This window comes from Dromaius novaehollandiae, chromosome 2, assembly GCF_036370855.1.
Source record: "Dromaius novaehollandiae isolate bDroNov1 chromosome 2, bDroNov1.hap1, whole genome shotgun sequence".
In the NCBI taxonomy this organism is placed as follows: Eukaryota; Metazoa; Chordata; class Aves; order Casuariiformes; family Dromaiidae; genus Dromaius; species Dromaius novaehollandiae.
Genome location: NC_088099.1, coordinates 29,210,390 through 29,233,177, shown reverse-complemented (window position 1 = coordinate 29,233,177; position 22,788 = coordinate 29,210,390). Strand labels below are relative to the sequence as shown.

At 42.8% G+C, this 22,788-nt stretch overlaps 1 long non-coding RNA gene across 1 annotated transcript in view; it reads right to left on the bottom strand.

Annotated features, from left to right (window-relative positions):
- Positions 1-12,879: 12,879 nt before the first annotated feature.
- The window catches only part of LOC135327287 (uncharacterized), a 66,131-nt gene continuing 56,222 nt past the window's right edge, over positions 12,880-22,788 (bottom strand). Inside the window, exon 3 of the long non-coding RNA XR_010387390.1 lies at positions 12,880-12,945. This is a non-coding gene — a long non-coding RNA (uncharacterized LOC135327287). The remainder of the gene's footprint in view (positions 12,946-22,788) is intronic.

Genomic DNA, 22,788 nt, shown 5'->3' with positions numbered 1-22,788 from the left:
TTGAATCTGTCCTAATAGCAGCCCTGAAGCATCCAAGATTTCGTTTTCATCTAGGAGTGATCAAAAGCAACATCAGCAAGGATTAAATGCACAAAGCTATGCTGGAGGGTTATTAATTCACATGACAAGCTAGTGCAATTTGTTTTCTTAAAAAAGTGCTCATGTGAGGGTTTTCTTGGTCACTGAGTGTCTCAATCGCTATCAACATCTTTATTTTGCAATCTGGTATTTTTCTGGATCTTAGTTTTGAGGGATGTAAGTCTTCAGCTTGTGTGAATGAAAATGCAACCCTGTGAATGTGCCTGAATTGGTGAAGAGCCTCGGACATCAGCAGCAAAAGCGTTTAAAAAAGGGTTTAAGCAAGGAGCTCAGCTACACTGTGCTGCAGACGTTAGTGGTAACATTATTGGGCTCTTTCAAATCTGCTCCCTCATCCTGGGCCTCAAAGGGGATGCTTTTTTGGTGAACCCAATGCAGTCATAGCTAGTTTGTTTTACAAAGGCAAAAAACAAGCCTAGGTGGGCTTCTTTCCTCTACTAGGGGAAAAACAAGCCAATTCCATCAAAATCTCCCCATTATTGACCAGCCCATTGAAGTCTACAGCATGAAAAGCTCTTTCTGTCCGTGTGGCCCTGGGGCTAGCCCTTGGTTTCTTCTCACCTGGATTTCACAGTGTACCTGCCTTCCCATTGTAGGCGGCTGGCTGCAGGTTCAGGAACACTCCGCTCTCACTTTTTCCACTTTCTTGGGCTGTTTAATGAAAAGTCTAGATAAAATGGGCTTCTTATACCTTCATGTCCCAACAGTGTATGAGAACCCCGCTGATGGGTGAGGAGGCAGGAAGAGTTTGGAGAAAGCTGTGTTCGAAGAGTGGCGTGAAGCACAGCGCATGCGGGTGTTTCTCTGAACATCAGCCCAAGCTACAGCAGGCAGCAATGTACCAGCGGGCAGCACGAAGTGTTTGATGGAGGCAGCACTGCGTGTAAAGCACTGCAGCGCACGCAATGTGCGGCCTGCCAATAAGCCCCTGGACTCTGAGCACTGTTTCTCTGTCTCTGGATCCCACTTGGATAGTGCTGTGCTTGCCTGGGGGCATTTCTGGGTTACTTTTCCCTGACAACAGACATGTCTTTCCCATGACAGGATGAGCAATACTGTTCCCTCGACACCGCCGGCCTGCGGGAACACGTGATCGGGGCAGTCATCAGCTCCATTTCTCTTACCTTGTGATTAGGCAGCAACAGAATTGCCATTTTGAATTCAAGGCTTGAAGATGATGTGTACTTAATTTGAGTAATAAAACGAAAAGGGCTTTTTCAGCTATGCAGCCATCAGAATGCAATGAAATACATTAGGTTTTAGACTAGTCGAAAGCGGGAAGAGATCAAAAATCATTCCTGGGGGAAAAATAGCCCTCCTTTTGTTACTAGCGAATTAGCATGCACTGCAATGGCACAAAGGGTGCTGCTATTGTGTTACAAATCTGCTTTGAGATCCCTAAGGTAGAGGAAGAACATAGTTTATGATGTGGAACAGTAGAATAATAAATGAGATATATTGAAATATAATAAAGAGAAAAGGCTACAGAAAGCAGGAATGCTTCCCTTGGAAACATTCTGATGAAGTGCAAAAGTTCCTGTGAGGTGCTGGTATTTTTATTCTGAGAGAGTTTTCCGTAATGTATCTCCAGAGTTAGGATAAGTACTTGGCCATGTGACTGTTACTATAGTAACTAGTATTTTTACATTGTAAAAAATAGTCATGTAAAACTGGTGTACGTTGTCTGTGCTAAAGCCCTCCGCCTTTTGCCATGCTGCAAGGAATACAGATATGGAGTGTATCATCCCATCCAGCTGCTACTCTGAGCTCAACCCGGCTGGATTTTGCAAGCCTGGCACATGGGAAGGAAGACCAGGCAGAGTTTAGGTCCCTTGTCTGTGTTTCGCCACTACAGAAACAGTTCAGGTGCACGCAGGCTTTCAGCATGCTGCGACCAAACCTACCCAGGAGCACTATGAGCTGAATGCGGCATTTGCAACTGCGAGATACCTTTGGTGAAGTGGTTATCGGAAGGAGGAAACCTGTATTTTAATTTCACTCTTTGAATGGGGGTGGGGAGGCGTCTCTCTTATAAATGTGCTGAGCCCATGCCATCACTCCACTTCCTGAAGAAAGCAAGCCCCAAATCCTGTGGTCCCTGGAGCTGGAGTGCAGCCCCGTACACCCGGCAGGGTGGGAGGCTCTGGGTTCGGTTCCCAGACCTGCTGCTAACCTGCTCTGTGGCCTTCAGCAAGCCCCAGCACCTCTCCTTTTATTTCTTCTCCACTGCTTTATTTTCTCCATTTTACATTGAAAGCTCTCCTGCTCCATATGCTTGAGCTCAGCCTATAGAAGAGCAGCCTCTTCCCTTTAGCTGGTGCCTCTTGATGTTACTCTGGACATAAAGGGACTTCAGAATTACCAGCAGGGACATCCAGAACTGCTGGTTTTGGGGGAAAAAAATCCAGTGCCTCACTGTTCCCATCCAGTTCCCACTCAAGGAAAGTGCCAGCAAATCTTCAAAGAGCTTTACGGCACAGCTGCCCCTTTCCAGCACAAATAAGAATACAGGAGAGTGAGGAAATGAAAACATGTTGCTTTATAACCTCCATTTTGGGGAAATCTTCTAGAAAATGCCATCTCAGTTAACTCCAGTGGTTTTAAATCTGCTAATAGCCCTTCAGCTGTCTTTCATGGCCTAACAACTTCCAAGCCAGTTCACAAGGGTTATTTTCTGATACGATCCAAGCTTTCCTCACTATCGTAATGTATGTGAATTACAGAAATTTCTAAGCTGCTTCTGCAGAAATGTACCTCACCAGGGACAGGTAAAACCAACACAAAGTGCTGCCTCCTTGAATCTCTACCAGATCTGGCATCTCTGTGACTATGAAATTCAGCTGGAGCTTTTGAAATAAAACGTAATTTGCAACATTATCAGCTGCCTCAATGCACGGCTGCTATTCACAAGGAGGAGCTGTCGGCTCTTGCGGAGAGCCAGGGATGCAGCGTGCTACTAGAGCTACACAACAGAAAATGATAGACACACCAGGATGAAAACTATTCAGGGCACAAGGCCCCTGTGTGAAGAATGAAATTAAAATATAGGTTTAGGCCTTTTAATAACCACATCCCTAAAGACATGTAGAGGCCAGTCTCCTAGGAAGCGGCGTTTTGATGTACGCTGAGGAATTCTCTGCTAGAATTGGGTTTTTCTTCCCGTGCCACCGAAATTTTTAGCTGAATCATCGAGATGCCGCTTAGTCAAAATATTACTACAGACCTCAATGCCCGTCCCAGGTCTGCTGCTTTGTGCTGTCCCACCACAGAAACGAACCAGCTGGACTCAAGCCCCCGCCCTGGGCCCCCGGAGGCAGCAGCGTGGTGCAAAGCTGCGGCAGCGCCGGGAGAGCCGTGACGTCCCAGCCTCCCGCCTGGCGCGTGGCACGGTGCTGCTGCCCCCAGCAAGCAGAGGAATTGTCCTGGCATGAAGCAGGCACTGGAGAGTGGCTATCTTTGCACGTATTTGAAAAACGGTCTCTGTGGCAGTGAGAGCAACACTCACAAAGCCTGCTAATGCAAGCTCGCTTCGGTACTGCCTTCCTGTAAGGCATGGTTGAAAGACTAGTTTTAATGAAATGCAATGTAAAATCTCATTTATTGAGGCATGTGTAGCCAGTCTTGTTAAAGAACAGAGGCAAATGTTTGTCCAAGAAATATTGCTGGAATTTCTGCAATTTCCTATATAAACAAACAGGGACCCAGGATTATGACAGAGCAAAATCTCTGTTGCTTTGGTTTTTAAATGGAGAGAACCCCCTTAGAGGATACATAATAAAACTTTCAAGGAGATTATATGTTTTTCAGAAACTGTTTCCTCTCTTGTGCTATTTCTGTTAACCTTTGAGGATAATGGCTGTTCCACCTTACTTTGTGATTTTTTTTTTTACGCTCTTTGTTATGTGACTTCACTGCACAATGGGGATGTTTAGGCCCCATTTATACATACATTTGAGGCCTGATTATATACTGGGAGGACTGTAATATATTTATGTTTATATATATTCTATATGTATTCTTATATTTGTGAACTACAAAAAAAAAAAAAAAATCACTGACAGTCATTTACTACAGAGAGAACAAGCTTGGCATCAACCAGGCAAGTGGCACTGCAGAGTGGTAATCTTGCAGTAATGTATACACTGCTATGTAAATTAAGTGGTGAAGTAGCATGAAGTCTGTTCCAAGACCTACATTTCATATCTGCTTCACCCCCAGCAAGGTAATTGTCCATCTGGTGAGGTTAACTGGGCACTCGCGGCCCCACGGAGCCTCTCCGTGCCTCGGCTGCGCTCGCTCTCTGCTTGCAGTTTGGTTGCCTTCCTGCCTGCTCCTGGCTGAGCCTGCAAGGGAGAGGGTTCAGGGAAGCAGAGGGGCCTCACGGTCACAATGTCATCTTGAGCTTCTCCCTTCCCTTGCTTCCTTAGCCCCTTTTCATTTGTGCATTTTGCCTTTTTTATGTTTTTGTCTTTTCTTTGCCAACGGTCATCTTGATTGCCATGCGCTGGATAAAGCATAAGTCTAACAGAAGTGATTTCAAAGTACAGGCAACATGTCAGAATAAATAAATAGGGGTTTCATAGGTTAGTTGATCTGATGAGCCTTTCTATCAAAATCCTTCTTTGGTTTTTTAAATGGTAGCTGTGAACAAAACCCTTTTTTCCTCCTCAGTGTCACCTCTTGCTCATTGTGTTAAGATGCCTGAAGAATGTTTCTATATTTTTTCCCCTCCTATTGAGATGCTTTTATACTACTGAAATAGGAACCTGACTTGGGTTTGTGGGTACAAAATTTCAGTCCCACCTACTGTTTGTTTTGCAATGTTGTGCCTGCCTGAAATATCACTTTAATTTCATATTACTTGTTTGCAAAAGAAACCCAATTAAAGAAGCAAAGAGGAAATTCATTAATGCCACTTTTCATGAGTAACCCCATGATAAACAAAGCAGTGTGCGTACAAACACATAATGTGAGAGATGGTTAGCCCTACTGTGCCTGTCAACTTGGCTTTTGCATGCAGCAGAAAGAGAGCAAAATTTACAAGGATTCTACTCTCAGAAGTGTTATATGCCCTGCTGGCAAACCCGGGAAAGAAGCAAAGATGGCCATCAGAATAACTGAAGAACAGTTGTACTACAAAGTGGATGCACTGAGAAAATAAAACCATCAGATTTAGATTTTAAAGGGTGGAAGGGTGAAAGGATATATTATTTGGTTAAATATAAAAAATCCTTTCAGAATAACAAAGCCTTAAAAATAAAAAACTCAGAAGGGATTATAGTCCAGCATTTCAGTTTCAACAGATATTGCTCTTTTTTTCCTCCAGCAATGAGCACAGTGTTTTATTAAGATCAAAAAATTAGGCCTTTCACAACAATTCTGATACAATACTTTGGGGGAAAACCTAACATTTTTCGTAATAGTACATAAGCATCAGAAAGGATCCAGAAAGCACCAAAAAGATCTTCTGACATAGCTACAGATTGCAAATCCCTCTGGTTTTGGGTGCATCCCAGAAACCCAATGGGGCTTGATTTTTTTCCAGCTCAGCTGTCAGAATTCAGGTTGAAGTGAATAGGAACTTTAGGTGCTTATTTAAGAATAATATGCACACAAATTTAAATCTCATATTGAGCTATGTATTTTGTTCATTCACCTTTCATTGCAGCACATGCTAAAATTAAGTATTTTAACTGCTGAACAGGGCAAAAAGAGCTTACTTCATCATCTAAAGCTGACAGTTGGCCATTCATCCTGCTATCCACCCTACTAGGTGACAAGATTAGATTCCTTAATGGCAAGCAAGAGTGTTTGATTTTCAGTAGCAGTGCTATTTTATGGTATGCATTAATTTGCTAGGAAATCACCTTAAACGAGCATAAAGTGTGATGGATTCTAGTTAGCAACATGGAGTACAATAATTGCCCCAAAGGTACCTCTGAAGTGCGACACTGCCAAAAAATTTTTTAACAAAGGGAACTGAAAATGACCAATCATTCCCATGATGTGTCTCCACATAACATACTTAGAGAAGTACACAGATAGTCTATCAGGTCATCTGTCAGTGGATATTAAGCATTAACCCATTTCAAATTTTATACATGTTTATGGACAGAACTGACGGACAGAACCTGATCAAACAGGTTTCCAGGTCATAATAAAATATGAAAGGGTATTTAATTCTACGTATGCATAGCTGCTCACATAAATCAGTGGGTGTGCACACGCATGCATGTGTACAGGGGTTATTTCATTATTACATCCTGTTTCTAAAGAACCAAATATTTTATTCCATAAAACAAACCTTGGAGTGTTAGGTATCAAGCTTTAAACAAGGTTATAATAAACAATGAAACCACGACACAGAGCACACATTTTGTGTTAGCAGAGCACAAGTTTAATAAAACACACTTCTTGCATGTCAGGCTGACAAATTTGTACTCATTCTTGTCAGAGCACCTGAGTTAAAACCAGGATCCTGCTTTTCCTCTGATCAATGAAAAAAGCCAATTTTAACCTGCATCCACAGACTGCCATGTCCTATTGGAGTGAGCCTCCATACATCTTCTACGTTTTTAACGCCATTAGTTATGGGGTTTTCACCATGAAGGAAATTCAGGGTTACTTCTGTAGGAATCCCCCCTGAACAGAAAGATTAGCAAGTGTTTAATGTGACAACCTTTGTCTCTTCACACATGTATATCCAGGCCGTCCTATGCTATTTCTGATCTTGAGTATATCCTGACTGCTCCCTACATCCATCTCCTTGCCAGCAATTAGATACCAAGGATGGGATTTAAATCATTTTTACTGCTGGCTTCAATCAGATGAGCTAGGACAACAAAGACAACTTCCAAGAAATCCTTAATCAGTTCTACATTTCCTTAATTGTTTGCTGTCTTTGTATCTCCACTCTTAGTTTTAAACATATCCAGTATTTTATGTTGTAAGTACTACAAGAGGCTAGCCAGCCAATATGTAAGAATATAGCCAGTCTTACTTGTGGGGTGGGAGGAAGGGAAAATGTCAGCAGTAAAACACTCATCCTGAGTCCACAAGAAGATGGCTGATTTCAGAGATCAAACCTGAGTAACATCCCTTTAACTTATTGGATTGTATATAGCAATCAACTTTGTGCTGACCTCCATTAACATTACATGACTTCAAGTGGCAAGTGCTCCGCTATACCCTGTTCTCTTAAGACTAACAGCACATTGGCTTTACCTTACGAGGGCAGAGATACAGATGAGCCTGCGCTGCGACTTGCAACACATGGGAAGTGTTACGGGGTCACTCAGGACAGAGTGGGTTTGTGTGTGCTTCACTGCTTTATGTCTAACAGCAGGTTATAAGGGGTTCCTTAAGCAATGCAAATTCACACATTTTCTCTATTTTAATGACAGCAGCTGATGATAGACAATCACACTATTTATTTTTGGTGCTTTTTTATTCATTACAACACACTTGGGGCTGTTCTAGTGTCATTTCCAAGGAATCTGGCTTTTTTCCTGGTAGGTATAGTATCTTCTGCAGAGAATATGTGATTAGGTGTCTACATAGGAAAGGGACCAGGATTAGTCATACGCGATGACCACAGACATGACTATTGTAATGGAGAGCTACACAAGGAACATAGAGATGTTTTTCACCCTACTGTTTTCCACGACTTAATAAAAGTTTCCCATTTCTTAACACTAAAATAGTAAGTCTTGTAGTTACAGAGTCTCTGATGGGATTGCTCCGTGCCTGCTGAAGAAATGCTCTATATTACACAGCAAGGCAGGGTCTCGGGGCCAGACCCGCAGAGGTATTTAGGGGCCTAACTTCTATTTCAGACTTCAGTGGGAGGCTGGTGCCTAAATAGGAGTTGAGCACCTGATTACCTTTGCAGGTCTGGACTTTGGTGGAGGAAATGAGGACGTGCTCCACGCGCCTTGCCTCAGAAAACCTTCCCTTCTCTGTGGCTGGCCGTTGAGCTTGGTGGGGTGCGACCCTGGTGTTGTGAAGTAGCCGTTCTCTGACTGGTGACGGCCTGATTCACAACACCAGCTGCTGCACGGCACCGACAGGGCAACCCAGCTGGGGTCGCCATGGCCTGGGTCTTCCACAGTCCATCCTCTTCCAGGGGTCCATCTTCCTTACCGCTGCATGCTAAAAAGCAAAGGGATAGGGTTAGGTCCATCAGTCACATGGGTTCTCTATCCCTGCCAGGCTGTTTAAAACAATATGAAAGTGTGAAGGGTGTATATCTCCAAATACAGAGCAGCAAACTGGTGCTGCAGGCTAGATTTACTGCTTCGTAAAGATGGCCAGTGTAGTGCAATATTGGTTTAGGGGTACAGCTGGCTTCTTGCTGTTCATTTCCTACATTGATTTCATAAGGAATGGAGGCTTGCAGGCAAGGGAAGTAACCTAGAAACTCAGCCAAGCCCTAAGAGACACAGAAGAAACAGGCTGCTTTTTCATGGATCCTGGGATATTGTCAGAAGGAGAACAGCGCCTCAGGGACTGCATGGCCTCTTCAGCACCAAGCTGCGGTTTACCCTCGCGTCCCTCAGGCCTGCATCTTGTCTGCTTCTGCAAGGTGGGAGAGACACCAAAGCGTCCGTGGGTTCATTCCCAGAACTTGCTCGGTGCACTGACGTCCAGGATGGCTGCTCCCTCCCCGCCAAAATCCTGTGGGGACCCGCAGCGCCCCAGCCTATGGGCCCTTCATTCCCCTCCATGGCCCCTGCCCCTCAGGAACTAGCACAAGTTGAGAGGAACATCCCACAACTAACTGCTAAAGCCGATCTTCTGTTCAAATCACACAGGGAATTATGGATTCCCAGACTTCCATATTGGTTAAAGGATAAAAAACCCCACAGATCTGATATCAGTGAGCACACGAACTATGGTAGCCTGCAAACAGCATGCATCTCAGGCATCAGAGGAGTTCAAAATTGCAGTGCTACAGCACTGCGGGAATGGCCTTGGGGAAAGCGTGAGTCTGGGCAGCTTTTCAAGCAGAAAAAATAAAAAATGTGGAAATCCAAATGGGTTTCTGACTAGTCCCCGTTAAAATGCTGCTCGTGTACTACTACAAATTGTGCAAAATGGTTGGGCTGTTTTTACAGGGATACCAACAACGCCTTATCCTGCTAGTTCATCTAGACACATGGAAAAAATACGCAAAAAATAAACTTGAATCAGTCTGTTACGTACAGACTTTCCTCAGCAACCAAAACCCGAAAGACAGCCAAGTTTTTGTGAATCATTTTGTGACTATCACTGGGATATGAACCAATTGTAGGACTTCTTAACCAAACAGGAGACAAAGAAAGTGATGTGAAGCCCAACAAACCTGCAGGGAGAAGCTGTTAATAGATCTCGTGAAATTGGTTAGATGTGGAGGCAAAACTTCTGACCTTGCTGACAACAGGAGTATCCTGCCCCATGCATCCCCACTCCGACTTAATCCAGAGGAAACTGCACACACTGCCTTTCAGTGCAGAGATGGAAGACGTGGTCACATTTAGTCCCGAGGCAGAAAAGCTATTAACATATGCAGTAACGGAAGATATTCTAGAGAAACAGGTTATATAATTTAGTTGCTGTAGGAAATGGAAGTAAATTTCTTGACACCTGCGTGTGTCTGCACTTGTAAAGTCTCAGTCATGTTGTACTAACAGAGCTTTTACTTAAAGAGCAGTTTCTGGAATTTTAATACACCAGGATACACTGAACAAAACAATGTATTTATATTTTATGTTTATCTATTATTCAACCTTCAACCCAGAAAGGAAGAGGCTGAAAGCTGAACTTGTGTTTTGGCTGGTACTGATCAATGGTGACATGATAATGCTGGATGAAGGTGAATAGTTTCCCCTAAGCAGATCTTTCACTGCATGTTGTGGCACTCCACACACTTGATGAAGCACATTGTGTCACACACAGAATAATGCCAAATACTTTTTGTACATTCTCTGTTCCATGGGAACACTAAAGTCTGTCACTAGTACTGTGGGTGGGAAAAGAAAAACAAATGATATGAGCCTGTTTCAAGGTTGTTTAAAACCTTCTGAAACCTCTCATGCAATCTGCACTAAAGTATATCAGACTTCTTTAAAAAAAATCAGGCTATTGCATGCATTGCTTGCTCTCTTGAAGAAGCCAATTTAAAAGCTTTTTCCAGTAAGAAACAGTATTATATACCCTACAATTGAGAAATTAATTATACTTAATCTGAGATGTTCAATCCCCCTAAAGTACCAGACACAGAGGCTGGCTTCCTGCTTCTTTATCCCCCTCAGTGAGATGGAGACATAGTCTCAGTCAAGAGTATGTCCAACTGGAAATTTTCATATTCTCCCATTTTTACTTAGTATGGTTTTATTTAGTCATCTTTTGGCAATTGTTTTCATGTTCTCTAAAACTATGTGGTTTGAAAGCTTTCTTATGATTTCAGCTAGGGATAAAATTACATGTATTTAAATGTGCAATTTCATGTACAATTTGAATAACCACAGCTATGGAACTGTGTTCTCCCATGCTGTCCAGCCTGCTGGGTCTAGAAGCCCTGAGGAAAAATACCAAAAAAGAATATTTACTTTAGGATGACACTAATACATTACAAGAAGAATCTCATCTCCTATAAACAGAAAAATAAACTTCTCTGTTTGGGGGAAAAAACCCAACAACACAGATAATCCTGCCTGGGAATTTGCTTTTTTTTTTTTTTTTTTTTTTTTTTTTAAAGAGAAAGAGCAAGAATAATGAGAAACCATGCCACTGAGCTGTTTTTTTCTACATTAAATTTCCTCCTGGTGAAAGAGATTCTCCAAGCAGGATAACTGCAGGACTATGGACAGCAACGGGACCTCCCCCGGCCAAAAGTTTATTATTGCTGTTAATATTCCATGCAAATAGATTTCCTTGCTTTGGTCACAGCAATCTATTAATTCACCCCTCTTGTCTGTTACATCTTTATCCTCTGCAGGTTAATCCTGCCAAATTCCTTTGCTGTAGTACATGTCACACAGCATATAATATCCAACAATACAATTTTGCTAATCCTGTTTTATCTGCTTTGTTGCCCTGTCTGGTCAATCCAATAGTGAAAAACCGCACATAAGGTTTTTGCCAAGATCTCCCTCTCTTTTGTCCTCCCCCCCTCTTTTTGTATGGTTTCAATTAAATGGTTTGAGAGCAGAACATAGTATTTGGATATCTGCCAATGTCCTTCAGACACAGAATGTCAACGCACTTAATTATATAGGTCTCCAAACTCTTTCAGACGCCCCACCTACCCAGTCAGCTGAATATACTAAATGCAAGTGTAAAAAATCAGCTCAAATCTCTTTTTAAAGCACTCTCCACGCATTAAGGACTTGAAGATGGCTGAACAGCGATATATTTATCGCCCATTATCTTACTAAAAGATTAAACAAATGAGTAAAGACTCTCTCATTAACAGTTCTTTGTTGTCTTGTTTACTCTTTAGTGGACTCATTAACATTAATTATTAGAAGAGGAACATCAATTATTGCAATAACCTTTGTCAAGCCTAGTAAACTGACTGCTAAACAGCAAATGGGTTATGTTTATCGGGCAGGATTTGAACGTCCAAAAAAAAAAAGGAGAAAAGGAAAAGACCAATGATTCCTCGATGTTGCTCTAACGCAGCAGCGGTTCAGTGTCACTTGTTAATTCTGGCATCAACAGGACATACTACTCCAGACCTCTAGGAAGAAAATAAAAGGATAAGTAAATTCAGAGCTTAACTCCACAAGGCTTGCTTACCCAGCTACAAACGGTGAGATGCGAACAAAGGGATCTCTACCTCCTTTTGCGCTCACCACGCTATATTTATTACACTAATTATTTTAACAGAGGGAACAGCCCTTTCTCTCCCCTATCATCAGCTCAGTGCATATGCTCATATAAATACAACACAGACGGCAGCATTGGTTTCAGGATTCTCTGTGAACATGCTGCAAGAGTTGAAAGCTTTACTGCCTCAGGTGAAGGACATTTTTACACCGTTACACGATATTATGGCATGGGATCCCCTCTCCTCCTCCCTCCGATTTCTTTTCCCTTCTAAGAAAACCAATCCAAGGTGGAGATCTCCTTCTCTGCCTGAGCAGAGAGTCAATGTTGTATCAATATTTTAAATATACCATATATTTGAGCAGCTCTGGCAGGAGTTAAATTTCAGCACTAGCCCATCTATTATTTAAAATACCGTGAAGAAGAGGGCTGACTCACTAAGCTGGATCTGTCACCCTTGACACTGTTTCTCAGCCTAAATACAAGTGCCAGACTGTGCCCAAGAACAAATGAGCCTGTTCAAAAGGACCTTGAGCCAAATCCACGGCTTGTAAGATTATATTTATATACGAATATAAACAAGGGCAGCTAAGCACTGCACTTTTTGCAGATGCTTCCACACCTACTTCCCATGGACTACAGAGTGGGAATACAAAGATCGTGCCTTATGCCAGCCACATTTTAAACAAAAAACCTGCAAGACTTCTGAAGAGCTGCACAGGGATGGCCGCTCCAAGAACAGCATAACCTGAAGCCTTCCTCCTCGGCAGCCCGTCCTCCTCGGACCACTGCCCCACCAGCATAGTCCACCTACACCTTCCACTTACTGCCTCTTGTACCATAGCAGCTTCACGCGCATATCCGGCCCAATTAAAACATGAAACAATTAAGCTATTTGCTAAATTACCGATTCTGACCCTACAGCCTCATGGCTGGAGAAAGGTCTGCAGAGATGGCTCAGCGTGTTACCTTGGCATGAATTTGTGCTGACTGAACAGTCCATCCATCTTCGGGGTCTCAGACAGCAGTGCTTACCTAGCAGAATGTAAACATCTTTGAACTTTGCTTACTGGATAAAAGGAAGCATTAGCTTCCTATTGCATTTCCTCCTACAAGATCAATCATACATACAGGCCAGACACAGCATCCCTATGTTTGTAATTAATCTCGTAAAAGCAGAACATCTCCTCTCAATCGATTGCTGTATTTGTATGCAGTCTTCCTGAGAGAGAGGGAGAAGAAAATAAAAAGGGGTAGCAGAATAATAAGCAGCTGATCCCTTAAAAAAGGCTGGTGCATGCTATACACACACAGCGAGGTGCTTTTCTAGTGAGCTGATTCATTGTTGGAAAAATCACCTTGTAATGAACGTTGATCATTAACACTGGGGAATTCAGAATTGTTTTTAGACATCCCGACAGAGGAACGCTGTTTCATCACACTGAGGTTCAAAAGGATTTGGGGGCTTTTTTCTGATACGTTTTCAACAAAGCAATGCATACGCACTGCAAAGCAGTCTCCCATCTTGCAGTTCTTTTACTGTCTCTTGCCGAGCATTACTGATTGCAGACAATGAAACTTAACACCATTCGGTCTGTACACTGACCTGTCTGTGCATAGGAGATTCCCCTCCACCAATATATCTGATCAAGAAGTACATACTGTTCACATTTTCCTTACCATATATGGAAATAATTAAAATCCAGACTAAAAAAATGTTTGTTAACCACCTCCCCCCTCCACACACCTGCTAAATCTTCCACTTTAATGAAGAATAATTTCTTTCCCCCTCACATCCTTCCCCTGTGTCTGTTAAGTTACCACACTGCTGAGGACTACAGAGAATCAAACTAGTAGGCAGAGGGACTCAAATGTAGAGCACTTAATAAAAAAAATTAAAAAGCAAGCACTGTTCAACAATTCCTAGGATTCAGGTCTGACTATTACCACTGTTTTAAATCTATCAGTGTCATTGCACAAAATGCATCGAGCTCAGTGACATTTATATTGGGCCAGCATATTTTTGGTCATGAGAAAATAAACAAGTCTCCGAGACATGTTTACATCAAATGTATGCTCCTGACAGGCACCATACTAGTCTAGGGTGTCATTACATATTTGGTTTTAAAGGAATAATCTGAAAAATTGCTTGCTGAATGCAACACAGACACATCAGAAGAGCCTCTCCCCTAACCTCTCTGCAGCAGCAGGACAGGGCTGTTACAGCTCGTTACAGGACTCACTGTCTTGTAGTGCACAAAACCTGTTTTACAGGCTTGCAGATTAGTGTCCAGTGCTGATGTATTGAACTGTACTTCTCTGAGGGAAAAAAAAAACATACAGTCTAGGAAACTGGCTAATTTACAGCAATTGAGAACAGCACCAGTAAAATGATGACTCTAGAATAAAGTAAAATACATGGCTGGTTTTATTTGCCCACATCAGTGTGGCCTGCAACACCTGCAAGCACCTTTCTGACCAACAACATCAGATGATGGGAGAAGATGGCGATGTGGTCTTTGCTAAACGCTCTGACGCAGCATGGCCTCTTTGGGGACAAAGGCTGATCATTTTTATTTTGTGCCATTCCATTTTCTAAAACAGCTCTTTAAATTAAACATCTTTTAGCCTTAGAAAAATAAAAAGTTTTGCTTCAAAGGAAATAAATTTTAAATATGCGCACAAAGCTTAAGTGTACTCTTTTCTCTCAATGTACTTAAAGAATACAGCTTTCATTTATTATATACATGCGATTTTCATAAATAATGGGATACCAATGCCTCCATTTTAGAAACTCTTTGTCAGAAAGTACTCACAATACATACAATCGCGAGTTGGCTTTCATCTCAGAAATCTATGGCCCCTTACAGGATTGCCTGTTCATTGTTTAGAGAAATTACTAGCAAAATCAAGTGACAAATCACTGGCCTGACTCTTTCCGCATCTATTAATCAGCTCCCTGGGGCAGCAGGCTGCTGGCGGCCGCGTGGTCCGAGGGCAGCGGCGCTGTCCCCACGCTGCAGATGCCGATGCTGCGGATGCCCATGCCGGCACGCCAACCCGAACCCGAACAACAGACGGGTCTCAAATTGCATTCGGGAGCTACATCCGCGGCCCCGCTCCCGCCCTCCCTACTCCCCCGCAGCAGCAGGGCACTCGGAGCTCATAAATGCAGCTAAATCTAGCCCGTATATCACCTGGCGTGCCACCTGCTCGCAAGCGCGCACTGGCGCTCTCCCAGGATACCTCTGCCCTGATCCTTTGGGCTCGTGAGCTTTACCCCAAAAATCCTGGGTGGAAATCCTAAAGGTGCAGCAATTCGGTGAGAAGCCCCCGACCGATCTCGTCTTCTGTAACGTGGTGCTGCTGAGCGTCTTGGAGCTGCTCCCCTCTTTCCAGCTTTGCTTAGCCTTTAGGTTTTGACAGTCCAGGATAAAAAGAATCTCTCTTTCTGCTACCTTCCCTTAAAAGATATTGGTTGCAAACATTGATTGCTAAAATTAAAGCACTGTTCAAATGTTCAGTGTTCGCTAAGGTGCAGAGAAGATATAGTCCTGTTGCAAGCCACTGGCGATTTAAATTGACTTAAAACACAAACATGGTAAGTATTCAACTAAAGGGAAAATGATAAGCCCAGGGCCAGGTATTGGATGTTAACCCATAGTTTCTCTCTATGACTGTTTAATGGAGAACATAAGACACTTGGCTGACTTAGGAGTTTTGATGCCTCTCCAAATACCTTCAGGCAGCGAATCTTAGAAGATTGGATTTTCCTGTGGCATTTGACTTCTCTGGCTGAAACCCAGAAAGCTCAGAGGAGCAGAGAGACTGGAGGTGAAGGTAACCCATAAAAAATGATAATAATCTCATCTCACGTTCTGAGTAAAACTTGCATAAAGTGAAGAAGGAAGGGAACTTTCTTATTATTATCTCCATATCCTTGTGACCATCACTGTCCTTTGTACCTACACATACTGTTCCGAAGTCTGGAGGACAAATAAAATGCAAGCTGTTCTTCAGACTGCAATTAATTTCTCAAGCCTGGTGACTGAGAAGAGGCCTGTTCTCATCTCCTGCCTTAATAAAATTGAAGACTAATATTAATGGTACTTCTGCCCTCAGCCAAATGCCACATGTATCATCAGTGCTTGTCCACCATATCTTTAACAGTCAAATTGTAGTCCTGGGTTAGGGAGAGTGAACATACTAACATGATAGGTTAATATGTCAGATTAATAAAAGGTCTAATAAAGCTGTTTGAATTTGAGATTTCCTTCAGTGGTGTGGCATACCAGAAAAGCGAGGGTGAGAGAAACTGAGAGCAGACAAGTGAGTAGAGGCTTTTACAAAGGGATGTTAAGTGTGACTCCATGTTCATTGTGTTGTCTTTTCTTCCACTGAATTCCACGGTATTTCCGAATTGTCAAACAGAAAAAAAATCATGAGGTACACCAAGCTTTCCGAGCTGAGCAGAGAGGAAGGGAAGTGTGATTTGACTCCCATGCCTTAAAAATCCATAGCCAAAACACCAATCTTTCCCATGGGTAAAAAAGTAGTCACAGTGAGCAAGCGCATTGGCTTCTGCCTCCTGAAACCACTCTGCAAATCCTTTGTGCAAGGATGTAGTTTTAATAACTCGTGTGCACAGCACATGTGTAAGCTTAGTCATCTCTGGCAGACCACTGCCTATTGTGGTTTATCTGTTTATTTGCATTCCTACAAAAACATCACACAAGCAGCATTTTGCTAAGGTATTTAGTGCCTTCCCTAAGTAGATGAGATGGATACTCAGGGTGCGGCAAAGATGCTGCAGGGCAGGATGAAGATGCACGGGTAGAGCTGAGTGCACAACATACCTCTGCTCCCTCCAGCCAGAGATACCAGCTGCCACTTACCATAACAGAACAGCAAGGTATATTCATCAAAAAGGTATAAATGAGAAATTTAGGTGTGTGGCCTTACAAAAGTACATGACCTTTGCTTTTTTAGCAATGTGGGTTAGACATGGTTGACATATTAGCAGATAGAAGTGTGGAAAGCACTTTCTTTACACACTTTGAAATCAAAATACACTGAGAACAAAATCAAAATACACTGAGAAGAATACATCAGAAAAATAAAAAAGGATGACTGGAGTCTGATAGTGCTCCTTCTTAGGAAGGAAGGACCTCAAGCTCCTCCCCATTCTACCTGCCGCTTGTTATGCTTCTTTCACAAGTAAAGACACCTCCCTGTTCTCAGACTTTACAAAGGTTCGAGGCTCAGATTTCTCAAAGAGGCAGGAAGACAATAACAATTAACAAAACTATTCAGTTCTGTTGAAGGCAGATAAAAACCATGACCAGCATAAGAATTTTAAATGTTATCCCTATTGGAATGTAATCTCTGCACCCAGTCATTCTTTCCTAACCCCCCCCCCCCCAAACATAACAAAAAAACCCCACCTAGAGCAACTCTTAAGCATAAATATGCAAGCCCTTTTCCTTTACATTGCACAGACTGCAATGCAACCTACATTAGTGCAAACCAGCTGCAAACAAGCCATCCCCTCTTGTGTTACCATACCAGTGAAGAAACTGAATCAAAGCAAAAATACTTCAGAGATTTTGCCATTAAAATTGCAAACTTGACAGCAAATCACTACGGTCAGTTTTACCACAAACACTAAGCCTCAGTCCCAAATCCAGCTGGTCTCCTTTATCACAACAGGATGTGTCTGTCTGGCAGTAGTCTCTGAAAACACTAAGTAATCTAGTGTCTGGAAGATAAGAAGTTGGAAGGAATCATGTTTTAGGTTTGCAGCTTAATTAATAATAATGTATTATGCTATCTTCTGCCTCTAGTTTTGCTCTTAGTTCTTATTCAAACTTGTTCTCCATTAATGAACAGAATATAATCAGGAAAACCAAATGTAAGAGATTCCAATTAAGCATTTTTTTTGAAAAAAAAAAAGTATTTGGGATTCTTACTACATAATATCCATGTCCCTACAGGACATTTTATTATGGTACTAATCTGTTTAAGATAAATAACCACAAGTATTCTGAAGACGGGAACTGCATAGTATTGCATTTTAATCTGTACCTAAAGATACAGCTGACAAAACAGTCTCATATGTGCAAACAGGATGCTCAGGAATGAAGCTGAGCTTGGGTTATTTGCACAAATAAACGGTTTTTCTTCCCCCAGCAGAAATGACAATAAAAGTACTCCTGTCATCATCATAGCCTCCTGCAATGTTAACATTGAATTGTGTGTGTGTGTGCGCGTGCGTATGCGTGCACGCATGCAGGCAGCTTTTGTTAACGTTTGTCTACAAAATTATAATAGGTGTCTTTCCTTGTGCATTGGCTTGTGTGATAGAGGTTTAAAAGACAAAACCAAGCCCTGTCTTTAATATAGTGTTATCAGAGGCATCTCCCTTAGGGAGGTGTTATGGCCATCTAGCAGACAGCAAGATGAGATATGTGCTTCTTTGGAGAGATATTGCCACAAAGCATTTTAGAGAAAGAATGGCTGCTTCGCTAATAGATGCGCATAATTACTAATGTACCATGTTCCTGGATGGGGGATTTTGACAGGCAGTTTTGAGAGGCATCACAGAGACATGCAATAGTGGGCACTGAGTTCGCTCCTCCCGTTCATTCCCCGGGCATCCTCCAAGTTTAACTTTTATCAGCTGTAAAATGTTTTCTGTATGTTCACAAAGATTTTGAGATCTCAGTCCATCACTTCCTTCCCCTCCTAAAGAAGCACAAGAGAACGACAATACACAAAAATCCCCAATTCTGCGATGCAGCCCACGACACAAATCCACAGTCTACGAGAAACCCACATTTTCCTCATTTATACATGCTGGGCACAAGCTCTGCATCGCAACTGAACAGTAATTCAGAGATGCATGTGGTGGTGGTAAATGCCATTGCCCTTTGTGAGAATGGTTGTACTACAGAAATGAAAAGCAGTTTTGCCTGTATGGAAGCCCAGTTCTTGCCCAGGGTGGCAAACTTAAAGGCAGATAGGATGTTGCTACACAAATACATCCAGGCAGGCCAATGACCCTAACTCAGACCGAAGGCATCCAGGGTCATGCTTTTCTCTCAGTGTAATACCAGAGCTGCAAAATCGTACATAGGAGTTGGCTGTAATGGACAAGGTTTTAAATTGCAGACTAGTAGCAGGCGGCATTTCCCAGCTTGAAGGGCCAAGGGAGGAGCTAAGACCCACAGCTCCTGGGAGCACGGGGCGCCTTGTGCCCCTGCGTCCCCACACGCCAGCACAGCAAGATTTCCGCTTCTTGCTGCTCCAGCCGCGGAGAGGCACCGGCCGGACTCACTGCTCCACTAGTTTTGCTCCAGTGATTTCAGGGGATGGCCTAAACATGCTGCAAGGAATTAACCCCTCGTCCTCCTTTCCACGCTCTCAGTCATGTCGTAAAATGTAATATTGAAAGGAATCACTACGATGACACATCTTGCTCTGCAAGATCAGCACCAAGAGTCCACACCCCACTTACAGGCTGTTTTGAATATTTTAAAAGAGCATACATTTGACTTTCATCCTTGTCTTTCCTCTGTATTTCCATCATAACTGGTGATCCTTGCAAGAGGTGCTCATTCTTGCTAAAATTCCTTGTTTGTCTCACTGCAACATGTGTCTGTCCCAACAGTGCTGCAGACACACAGGTCAAGAGCTTCTGCCTTCACTGAGCAAAGGTGACATTGAGAAGGCTCTTGAGCGTGTGACATGTTCACGTGCACTATTTTTGAAGGTGAAATGGAGGTGTTGAAATCTCAGAGCAGTAGGCAGTACTTTCAGAACCACGGTTCATTATGAAAAAGGCCACTGAGTATCTGCAGTGTATCAGCAGCCCTGTCATGCATTACAAACATATTTTGAAAGGTTTTATAAACAAATCCTAAGGAGGTTATTAAATTTGCCATTTTGTGTACAGAAGGCATGAAAAAATTCTTGTAAATCGGATAAGTAAATAAAAATCTAACTGCAAATAATAAAACTACACAAATAGTACAAGAATGATGACTAGTTTGCTGTATTTTGAGTGGATTTGAGGCAGATGTGAAACAGGTGGTAATTATTTGCTACAGAGTAACTGCAATTTACTTGAATTAACTGCATAATACATTTTGGCCACAAACCCTTGTATTATGCAATGTTTCCTGAACTTCTTTAGTGAAAAAATTAGTAGCATATCCAGTCGTATTTTACCATGGCACTTATATTTTTTTATCCTCAATAAAATACAAACATTCAGGTTGACCTTTGAGGTCAGGCAAGCTGCCAGAGCTGGAAAGACCAGGAACTCCAGACAGAAAATGAGTATTGGCTCCAAGCAAGAGTGACCTTCTGGCTGGTTTCACCCCAAAATGCCATGCAAAGGCTTACCCTACGTTTAGCCCCAATCTGAGAGCCCTGGGTGATGCTCTTGCAGAGGGCACAAGGTCTGCATGCCTCCAAAGTGCTCAGGGGAGCTTGCCAGTGGGTCTCAAGGGACACTGAGTTTTGTGCTGGTCCCCTCCACACATCACGGGCAACCCACAAAGTTACATTAGAAACAGAAGGAGATGGGGAGAAGGCTGTACGACCAAAGATGCTGGAAAAGCTGGACACAACCCAGCCCTGCCAGGGCCAACCTGGGGTGGAAGTGTGTCACCCCATACTTAGCAACTGCTCCATGGCTCAATGATGGACACTGCTATATGTTCATCTTCCTGCTGCTCCGACCCTATGTCGATACCATCACTGCTGGATGAGGCTGGCAGCTGTTATTGGTGCCTGCACCTCTTGCAGCTGCAACATGGGTGCATGGTTGGACCATCTGGCAGGGCAGCTGCCGCCTCCAACCCTCTCCACCCCTGTGCCACCAGCCGGGGCCATTACAGATCATTGTTTCTCCCTACATCTGCCTCCCTGCAGGATCAGCTTGTTCTTCCCTCTAACTCCCAGGGCCCCCCATTAGCATATCCACACACACAAACCATGCGCCACGTAACTGGCATCCACCCCGTTGTGCGGAGGCTGACTTTTCCTAGGGGCTTCCTCGGCAGTGCAGGGCCTGGGGTCCATCCTGCTGTGCTCGCCAAGGCTGTACCCACGTGGGGCTGGTGTGCAGGAGCAGCCCCCGGGGCCGCATTTCCCTCTGCTCAGCCCCAAAATCAGACCCCACCACTCCTGCCCTGGCCTCGGGGCAAAGGGGCGCTGAGGAGAGGAGGGCTTTGCTGGAGGCTCACAGGTGCAGGGATGCCTGATCACCAGCTTTTCGTGATGGGGCAGCACCAATAATTAACCCGCTTTGCAGGCAAAAGGCTGTGACACCGAAAAGGGATTTAGGCAGCAAGGAGGAGCAGTAATGTACAGAGTTAAGTAACACAGTGAGGAAGGGAAAATGTTGAACAGCTAGTCCTCGGTGACCCCATCTGCTTGCAAGAGTTTTCACATCCAAATTCATCTTCCCCCTAAAAATTAACACCTAGCTAGTGGGAGCTCTTCTGGCACAAGGAGATGGCAAGTATGTTGCCACGCTGTCATACTTAATTGGAAACACTACCAAAATAACTAAAAGTGACCTGCAGTTTACACAGGAAAGAGAAACTGAAGGGCAACAATTAATTATTGAAGTAGAGGTGGGCACACACCTAGTGCCTTTTTTTTCCCCTTAAATCTCTATTTGGAAACTTCTGCTCTGAATTGAAGATCTGCACTGCATCATGTGTTTGCAGGTAACTGCTGTGCCCGTATTTCTCAGTTTCAGACATACCAAATATATTTCTCCTAGTTTTGCACATGCAAACTAATTACAGTGATGTTCCAGTGGAAATTTCCTGTTCGATTTGGCATGCTGTTCTTTCAGCATACAGTGATGTAAAGTCATAATTTGCTTCAGACAAGCCTGTTAGCTGTATTAATAAATTACAGTGCTGAAAATAAGGATAGCAGTGCCTGAAACTACAACAGAAAAAAAAAAAAAAAAAAAGCATTAAACTAAAAGTATTAAAATACTATGTAAAGCATGTATTTGCTATATTTAGCTTTTTACCCTACAGTCTGATAATCCTAAAGTGGAATGAAAAACCTGCTGAATCACTACATCTAAAAATGTATTCTTCTTCGAGCAAAATGTGCCAGCCACATAAAACTGAATCCTGAATGCTTTTTGCCCTACATTAAAATACTTATTGAACTGAAAGAGATAAAGGAATACCTGAGAACTTCCTGAATGCATGGTTCAAAGGAGCGGGGAATTAAATCAAAATTCATGTACTTGCAAGTAGGTATTCAAATTGTTCTGCAAAAGGAGCGCTCTATCTGTTTTGATAACCCAAAGCACCGTGACAGTTTCAGAATACATGCATTACATGAATATGGGATCCCGTATTGCATACCTTATTCAGCAATAAGGGCAAAAGAGTTGACTTCAGTGACATTGTTCACACATGCGAGGATTTAGTCCTGCAAATCCTTTATCCAGTGGTGACACCGATAAATTTGTGGGAAAAGAAAGCAGGCCCTCACCATAATTTGCAAAAGACTTGTGTATGCAATGTGTCAAAGCACAGCGTACGTGCATAAACTGACCAAGGCTCTAAAAAGTGCAGACAACAAACACTAAGAGTTTGGAAGGCGTATTTTAAAACAGGAGGCATATTTCATCAGCCAAAGCATTCTTTTCAGAGAAAATAAAGGTATCAGGTTCCTCCCTTGCTTGAATAAATGGTACTGTATTATATTGTAACTCCTACCAATAGTGGCCATAGTATCTTTTTTAAAAAAATATCCTTTTTCTCTCAACAAGTTTTACAGGTAAGTACAGAAAAAAATACACATGAATTAAGCAGATGCTTGTGATATTCCTCCTGG